The sequence below is a fragment of the Lutjanus erythropterus genome, chromosome 23, assembly GCF_056507025.1.
Source record: "Lutjanus erythropterus isolate fLutEry1 chromosome 23, fLutEry1.hap2, whole genome shotgun sequence".
In the NCBI taxonomy this organism is placed as follows: domain Eukaryota; kingdom Metazoa; phylum Chordata; class Actinopteri; order Lutjaniformes; family Lutjanidae; genus Lutjanus; species Lutjanus erythropterus.
This window is the reverse complement of record NC_139339.1, coordinates 11,329,878-11,339,267: the sequence shown is the minus strand read 5'-3', so window position 1 is coordinate 11,339,267 and position 9,390 is coordinate 11,329,878.

Sequence of the window (9,390 nt, the reverse complement as noted above, 5' to 3'; positions counted from 1 at the left end):
ACCTCAGAGCAGAGATGTGATGTTTTCACAAGACCAGCAAAAATAAAATTGATATCCCCACATATATATCTGTTGAGCGATGTAAAATTCCTATTATATAAGCACTCGTCTATCTAAAATGTAGATGGTAACAGAAACAGTACATGTTCAACTATTCCAGATGAATCATAAGTAAATGTATTAAATAAATATACAGCGTTTAAAGGTCAGATGACATGATTTTCAGCTGTATCTTTGTCTCTTGGGTCCCTGGGTGTATTGCTGTATTGCTCCATTGTATATTGTCATGTGCCAGATAAATGTCAAACATGCATTTTTATATATTTTTCTAAGAACGTCCCAACTTTTACTTTTCCAGTGAAGTGTCAAAATCTTTTCCTGATGCATCACATGGTGCAGAAAACCCATCTAATGAAATGTTACAAGAAATTTTGAGGGAACTGGGTTTCAACTTGGTCCGGATGAAGAGGATTTCATCTGAGCCAGTAAAAATCTAGTAAAAATTTAAATATTAGAGTTCTGCCCCAACATCCTTTCTCACACAGGACATCAAGTTACATGGTGAGAACTGAAGCAGGGTTGAAACTTTCAATCCAGAGGTCAGTGCAACAATTCCTTTCTGTCACAAAAGTACAGTACAATTTAAAGTTAGATGAGATTGTATTGTTCATGCTAAGTGTCCTTAGCTGTAGCAACCAAGAAAACAAAATGCTTTCTACTGTGACAGGCTCTTTGTGGTTTTATTGCTTGAAGGGTTTTTGATTTTTTGCTATGACAAGGTTATGAAAACAGTGCAATGCATTGCATATTAATTGCATGTATGTAACTTTTAAAGGCAAATGTTTTGCAGTGGTTCCCAACTTCATAGTAGGGACCCCCACAAGGAGTTGCAAGAAAAAATTGGATGACTTATGACAGTTAACAAGACAGGAATGCAGTAAAAGTTGCATATACCAAAACATACAGCAGTCCAAATAGCGAGCTGGAGCCATAGACAATATATTAAATAGGTTGAAATCCTATTAAATATGGTAAGTATGGCTGAAGCGAGTTGTTTCCCCCTGCCCCCTCCTCCCAGGGCTCAAGGAAGCTCTGCAGGCTGCAGGAGCTCTGCAGGATGCGTGCAACATCGGAAACTGAAAATAACAAGTGACAAGTCTTACACTGTGAGCTGTTTATAACTGCCAATGTACAGCTAAGTCTGCCTGTCCTAAAAACAAAAGCCCACTGCTCCAAAAACACACACTCTGTACTTCTGAGTTAAGGGGCTGCCGCTCTCAGTGCCTGCTAGACTCCATTAACATTTTGTTCCATTTAACTGTTATAAGCATCTATGGCTTCTCTTCTAATCATTATTAATGATTGCTTTCAACTCATAAACAGACACTAATTTGGCAAACATTCGGTATAAATTTGATCTCAAATTAACGTGAAATGGGCAAACAAAAACACTTATACCTGCCCAGAATAGAAATTTCAAAAGGGACACCAAGCAGTGCTGTCAGACAAGCAAGATTTCAACTTAAGATGTTTCCTTCTGATCTTTCTGTCCTTCTGATGATCTCTGTTCATACATATTATCACATATTACATATTTCTCCTCTACAAAGACATCTCAGTAGTAAACACCAAATTTTGATCATATGAATGGAAAACAGAAATCTTTGCCCATGTCCTCTGTGACCTTCAGTAATGAAGCACTGCAGCTTAACAAAAACTGCATTTCTTCATCAATTGAGTGTTGTAGCTAACAAAATGTTAACTATTAGATATTTTCATCTTTTAAGTTTCAGCAGACGAGAAACTTCAAAAGCTGGGAATGCCTGAAGCTTTTTAAGTTTCAGTGGAGGGGTTACCGAGTTCAACGCTGCACCACCCCTTGCCTGCAAGACACACCAGAGGGCTAAAAAACACATCTCACATAGAGGCTATCCTGAGCAGATGTCCACAATCTGCATGCTGCAAAGTTCAGTCTATGTCTACAAGATGAAAGCAGGGGAAGGATTCAGAGAGTTATGTTGACAAGTGATGTTGGACAGTTGTATAGTCGTCTGACATGTCTAATGTAACAGAATGGGTGGATCCATCGAGTATCAAATGACAGAAATGAGGTTTCATCACCCGAAGTCTGACAGACGGGCCTGCTTCAGATCCATGAAGCAGCCGCATTGAGCTATAATAAGCATGTTTGTGTGAGCAGTGAAACACTGCTGAGTCACATAAACTGTCCATGGGCACACACAAGAGATAAAGTGCTAAAAAAAGGAGTTAGATAGGTGAAGGCCTCAGATGAGAGTTACGTTTACAATCAGTTTGATGCGCAATAAACTGCTGGCAAAATATGGTTGTGTAACAGGAAAGAAAAAGGCAAAGGAGAAGAGGAAGAGAGGGTTCAGAGTGTGGACGTTGCCAAAGGAGACTGGAAAGGATAGGTGGAAAATCATCTGGGAGGGGTGCCTGATACGGTGCGGAGGAGGGAGGGGGGACGGACGGCTGGTTTTTCCACTGCCAGAGCGAGAGGACGGCTAAATCAAATTAATTAGCTCCTTCATCTCCAGGCAGCTACTCAGGCATGCTGTACTGGCGAAGAGAGACAGTCGGAGGGAGAGGGGTGGAGAGGGGGGGCTGTAGGCACAAGAGAATGGGAGAAAGCGAGATAGGACATGGTGGAGGGGTGAAAAGCCTGCTGTGTATGTGCGCCATTCAGGAGGACGGGCAGCGGAGGGAGGGGAGGGGTGCATAATTCTCTGATAAGCGTGAGGGTTGTTTTGCTGGAGCCTCTGTTCAGCCATGAGGAGGAGGAGGAGGAGGAAGTGGCTGCATGTTGGCTGACGCCGTGTGCTGCTGCGCTTCGGGGCGATGGTACTTCCTGTTTCTAGACAGCCTGTATTTTGAGGGCACTGTAAACAACCCTGCTTTTCTGCACGCCTCCTTAAATAGCACACAGAGACACTTCAATCACAACCTCCCGGAAACACGCGGAGCCGAAAAAGTCTTGCAAAGACAAAGATAAAGAAAAGTACAAAGGGCTTTTGAGCAACGGCAACATACGGTAAACCTATCCTGTGATCAAAACTAAAATATAATAGTCGCAGTGACATCAGAAGAAAACGAAAAGAGGAGAGGTAAAAAGGGAACAGAAAGAAGAAAGTGAGGCAGATGGTCAGAGGCAATGGCATCGTGCCAGGGGAAACAAAACAGCAGCACAGCAGAGAAACTAAACACAAAAAAGTAAGAAAAGAGGCAGGGCGAGTGGTACGGTCAGCACAGAGCCACTGCAGGCAGCATGTGGCCATCTCTGAGGCTTAGTGTGCAAGAGACAGAGAGCAAGGGAGGGAAGATGAGAAGAGAGAGTCCGAGAAAATGTAGAGAAGATCTGAGTGTAAGTGGGAGGTTCAGACAATTCAGGAGACAGTTGTGTGAGGGAGGAAAAGCAATCATGCGACTACAAGGGTGGACTGCACACAGAAAAGAGGTACACTCTCAGAAATAAAGGTGCTAACTAGAACCATACAGGGTTCTTCGGCCGGCCCACGTTTCCACCAGTTTTGAGTGGAACCATTGTAATCGATCATCATCAACAGCGAGCGATGCACAGTGCACAACGACCCGTAGAACATGACACACCCGTGGAAAACCTGCTGTGTTTTTGGTTCTAGCTGGGAACCAACTTTTCAGCTTCCGAACCAGTTTATTTTAGGGGTTAATACTCAGAACCGTTCAATATTAGGTGCTTGAACTGGAACAGGGATGTTTCCATGTTGATGGAAAAGGCCTATGAAGGGGTTATGCCTAGAGCCCACTCTGAAAGGTTCTACTGGGAACCCTTGTATGGTGCAATGGTTCCACCCAGAACCATCTCTGGGAGTTCTATCTAGAATGATGCTTAAAGGAACCCACCAAGGAGGTTCTACCAAGAACCCTTTTATGTTCCAAGGGCTTTAACCATAACCCACCAAGGAGACTCTACCAACAACTGCTTTATATTTTAAGGGTTTCATATAGAATCCATAAAAGGTTCTACCAGAAACCAAAAAAGTGTTCTCCTGTAGGACCAAGCCAAAGAACCCATATGGTTGTAGATGAAACCCTTGGAATATAAACGGCTTCTTGGTAGAACCCCTGTGTGGGAATCCACACAAATCGAAAATAGCGTTTTTATCAGGGTTTCACAGGAAACCCTCTTGTCTTCTGGGGGTTCTTTGAAGAACATATCATGTTCTACAGATCAGGCAAAAAATATGAATCACATATATTGTGGTCATTTGTCATTTTAACAACCTGTGTTACAGTTAGCAATGTTGAAATTGAGAAAACATTCAAAATTCTTTTATGAGGAAAGAACTTTAAGAACAGGAGAGGTCATGTAGGTCCTCAAGGAACAGGTCAAAAGTGAGTGTAGAACCAATGGAATCAGCAACATGACAAACAGGACACAAGCTTTCAATAATCCTTGAAGAACTCTTTCTTCCAAAAAAAGGGTTCTTAATGGAAACTTAGTCTTTCATATAACCCTTGACAAACCCTTTCTTCAGAAGCAGATGGCTCTGAGTAGAACCTCAGCCCTTTAAAAAGAATTCTTTTGGAACCCTTATTTCTAAGAGTGTAGGCCAAGTTAATTTACAATGAAAAGTGAAAAAAATAAGCCTCCCACAAGCTTAACAATGAGTGAGAGGAGCATGATAGGGTGTATAGGAGACTGAATGACTGTGCCAGAGGTCAAAACCTTGGGGGAAGAGTGCAGTGGACAGCTCAGTGCAGCGGCATCGCCCAGACGAGACTTGGCTGCACCGCGAGAACCCCAGATTAGCACTAAGCCGATTGCAACGCGAGGTGGGATCAAGAGCAATTAATTTAGCACCCAGATAGTTCCAGGAAGAGGCTGAAAGAACCTTAACAAAACGTAGATCTCCTGCAAAAACTCTGGTGTATCGTCTGAGTCAAATACTAGCTGACTTAACATTCCTACTCCCGTCTGCTCTCTACAAACGAGCTGCCTACAAAGAGTCCTGTGTAAAAGAGAGTAGACGAGAATTTGGAAAGGTCTGAAAGGGTGTGTGGATGATAAAAGGAAGGATAAAAGAAAGATGAAGACGCTTGGCAGGGGCTGACGTGAGCCAAAACAAACACCCAAAGAACAGGACATTCTCTCGCGGACAGAAATGGGCCGGCCTGTTCCAAAGGACTCTCACAGAGAGCATGCCTCTGACCCTGCGTCACCCATTTTTATTACAAAACAACATCCTGGTCCATAACTTAAGGGGAAATACAGCTCAAAACAGATTATTTCTTGTTCATACAACATCAGACGATTCGGTCTGATCTTGAGTGCATGAAATACACGCAAAACTGCCATGACAATACCAATTTCCATGCAGGTTTTTTTTATCTATTATTTGATGGTGCGCATTAAGTGGATACTGTAGACTGTGGATAGTAAGGCCTCAAAAATCTCCATTTTATGGTCCGCAGGGATGTTTTATCCAATGAACAGCATCACAGTCTGCAAGTCATGTTGGTTTTGGTTTTCAGTTTTTTGAGAAAATTATTCACGCTCATAAACAGTGGCTGCCTTGTTTTGGAAAATCAGTTGTACACTGTAAAAAATAAGCAAATTGTTTTAAGTTATGAAAAAGTAAAATGTGATTTCCTTTTACATTTCCCATCTACTTTATTCAAGCATTGGCACCAAGACAATATGCGAAACTGCTCCCAGTGATTTGTTTTGTTACATATTAAATGTAGAATGTTTCATTCAAAATATAAAAAAGACAGGTCTTAGGAGAGTTTTACTGATCAAACAATGCATGCTGGGAAGTCTGCTAATATGCTGATCGTGTTTCTTTACAAACTTCATTTAATAAGTTGATTGGACTCTGTACAGTACATCAGTTCATTATTTCAAGTCAAAAGACTTCAAGTTAGAGGAACTAAAACTTTAAAAGTTCTTAAGTGTTCTACATATAAATACTAGAAATGTTAAGTTTATTTACTTGAATAAAAACATGTATATTTGCATCATGTTAATGAGTAAATATTAGTTTATTGCACCTCTATGACTTTGACAGAATGTTTTTGTTAAATTGGACATCAGGCGTAATGGCTATTTAGCTCAATACATCTAATGAGGTTGCTTTTTTTTAATGTGGGCAGTTCAAGTTTAGGCTTTCTGATTGTAAATAGGATCAAAAATAGTCTGCTCCTCCCACCATGCTTTGCATCTGCTCATCTGTCTCTCCCTCCCTCCCTCCCTGTTCGCCTACTTTATTGTGCTACAAAGCTCCCCCCTTCCCGAGCTCCCCACCAACCCCTGAAAACACACTGTCAGGCTCTGACAACACCAGACAAGAGCTCCCCCTAGATACACCAATCCTCACCCCTTCCAGGAATTAATTTCTCAGGAGGGCAAACACATGCTGCTACATGTATGTATATGAATATATGAACTGCTGAGGTAAGAGCACAGTGTTATAGCTGATTATACCTATAGTCTGAACTATTTTCCAACAAACGCTACTTCACTGTGATGCCTTCTCTAAGGGAGCAACTACTATGAATGACCTATAGTTACCTACCCATAAAGATCCTGCAATAAATGTCCAACTGTCCATACCATAACTGTTCTTCAGACAAAACCAAATATTTCCTAATGTTACACCTGCAAGTCTCATCAGATTTGATTTCAGACTTTTTCAGCACTTTTTGATACCCACTGGAATGAATTAGAATGGAAAATATGACAAATTCCATCAATGAAATAAAGAAACATTCAGGCTAATCTCCACATATCAGATGTGGAGATTACTCAGAAGGTTAAGTAACAGTGGGTTTCTCACTAGTGCAACAAACTCCTCAAGATGGATTTAAGACACGAAACGATTAAATCATAGGCCTATTCGATGGCGCTGAGGGCCTTGAAAGTATGAGTCATAGTTTCATACAGGCTTTTCCAGCTTTTGCAAACATCTGGCCCGCAGTCAACTACGTTAAAATTGCAGAGCAGTGGTGGAAGAGAAAATCAGACGCTTTACTGCAGTAAAAATGTAAAAACCCTTCAGCTGCAAGTTCAAGCTTTACTCTAGTATATAAAAATACCCAAGTGTACAATATTAACTGTAGCAAATGGCTTGTTTACTTAATGAAATGATTATCAGTGATTTTTTTTAACACATAAGCAGCATTTTACAATTAAAGTAACGGTAAGGAAGAGCAAAGTTTGGCAACTTTTTAGTATCTATTTTAAAAACAACAAAAAACACGTTTTCAAGAATGTCTTGCAAGTAAAAATCAAAATCTGCAAAATAATTAAGTATGACATAAATGTAAGAGTAGAAATTGCAATATTTCTCCTTTGAAATGCATCATTTTTCTGTATTTATATGTATCAACATAAAATGGAAATACCATTAAAAAGAAGTTCTCAAAATAAGTAAATGTAGGCTTCTTTGACTGCACTGATGCATACACACAACGTACCTTGAAGACAATTATGAATATATAAAAACTATAAGTGCATTCAGGCTTTACGGTTATTTTTACCTGTATTGATCTAAAAAGTTGCAGTATTTTACAAGAAGTCTCCAGACTGCGCAAATTTCACAAAGTCCCAAAAAGTCAGAAAAGAGGTCTGATAGGTTAACATTTCATGGATGTGCTTTATAAACAGTGCTACAATAATCAGATTTTACAACTATTAAAATCATTTCTATGAATTCCTACCAAACTACAGACGCCATCGGCCCTCTATGCACCAACCTTCTTGGAGCAGTAGAGGGAGCACATTGGACAGTCTTGTGGGACTCTCTTCCGCATTGAAAAATGTGGTTGTGCAATATCTTTGCAACACTGAACATTCTCAATATGAGCCAGAGGAGGGAGCCAGCTGGTCAATAATGAATCCTTTGTATAGTCATGGTATTGCATGGCACATGGTGAACAAAGTGATTTACTGTCACATTCTTGCATGCATTTCAAACCTGGCATGCACAAATTTATTTTTATTTTATTAGAATAAAACAAAGCATGTTAAAAACAGAACATGCTTTAACTCCATATAAGGATACTGCAGATGTGGCACATCTTTGCTTCTGGCCTTGAATGATGCCTTCCTCTGCTGGACCTGCCAAAAAGAGATGATGGCAAAGGGGCATGTTGATGCCGGTAACAGCACATAAACACTAAACTTTCCCATTTAACATGACTGTAATATTTTAACATGACTTTAAAATCATCTTTATTTAATTGGCAATGAATAAAAACAGAGCCACAGTCCATCATGTTGGTTCAGTGTCTTTATTTAAACAAAAGGCAGTAAAATTTGTACACAAAATGTGACAAAATGTTTGAACAGTCCTTACATGTAATAAACACTATATCAAATTGAGATTATGCAATCATAACAGTCAGATAAGGAAAGGTGGCTCCAACACTGTCTAGCTTTTACTCTTACTTCTTTAAATGCATTAAGCAAAAAAACAAAAAACAAAAAAAAAACCAGGGTCAACAGAAAGATAAACACCTTGTGTAAAGACAACAACACTGCTTGAATGGGGCGACAGAGACTTATGGCTCTCAAAGGACCATATATTAACACAATGTACCATTCTGCCATTGAACATTTAGATTAACACCAGCCACACGTTACTTGTTCCCTTCCCTTGGGCACAACTAACGACAGCTTACCGGATATATCTATTGTGTAACAAGCTAATGGTATTTACTAGTCCTTGAAAACGAGATTAATACTTTAACTATAATACCCAACACTGTAAGTAATCAAAAGATTGAGAAAAATGTGTTGTATGTTCACTGTCATAACCACTGTTAAAACAGGCCGTACAAAACATAATCTTCGACTAAACAGTAAGCTTACTCTTCCAATAACAGACTAATATGCACGTAGTTGGCTAATGGCTAGCAAAATGGCTTCAACTTCGACACCGACGAAGAGTCAAGACTGCCAGAATACTGGCTAGCAAACTTCCAAGCAGAGTTCCGACACTTTATGTACCATCACATTAAATTTAGTAAGTTAAAACATTCACATAGCCCTTCCTTGATTTGACACGGATCTCTTCTGTCTTTCTACTGAAAATGCGCAGCTATGTGGCCGGTGAAGTTAGCCAACAAGAATATTCCAGACTCCATCTTTCTCGTTCACAACAAGAAGCATTCGTCAAACACCGCCATGTTGGGCGCTAATGGCGTCTAGCTAAGCCAGTTATAATACCCTTAGATTTTAGTAATCAAAGTGACGTTAATGTACAATATATATATATACACACACAACTGCCACAGTATACTACAGTACTAATATTAAGACAGGAGCTGGCCAGCAAAACCAGATATTTAAACGGCTAATGATTAACTAGCTAGTAAGCGGCTAGCTCA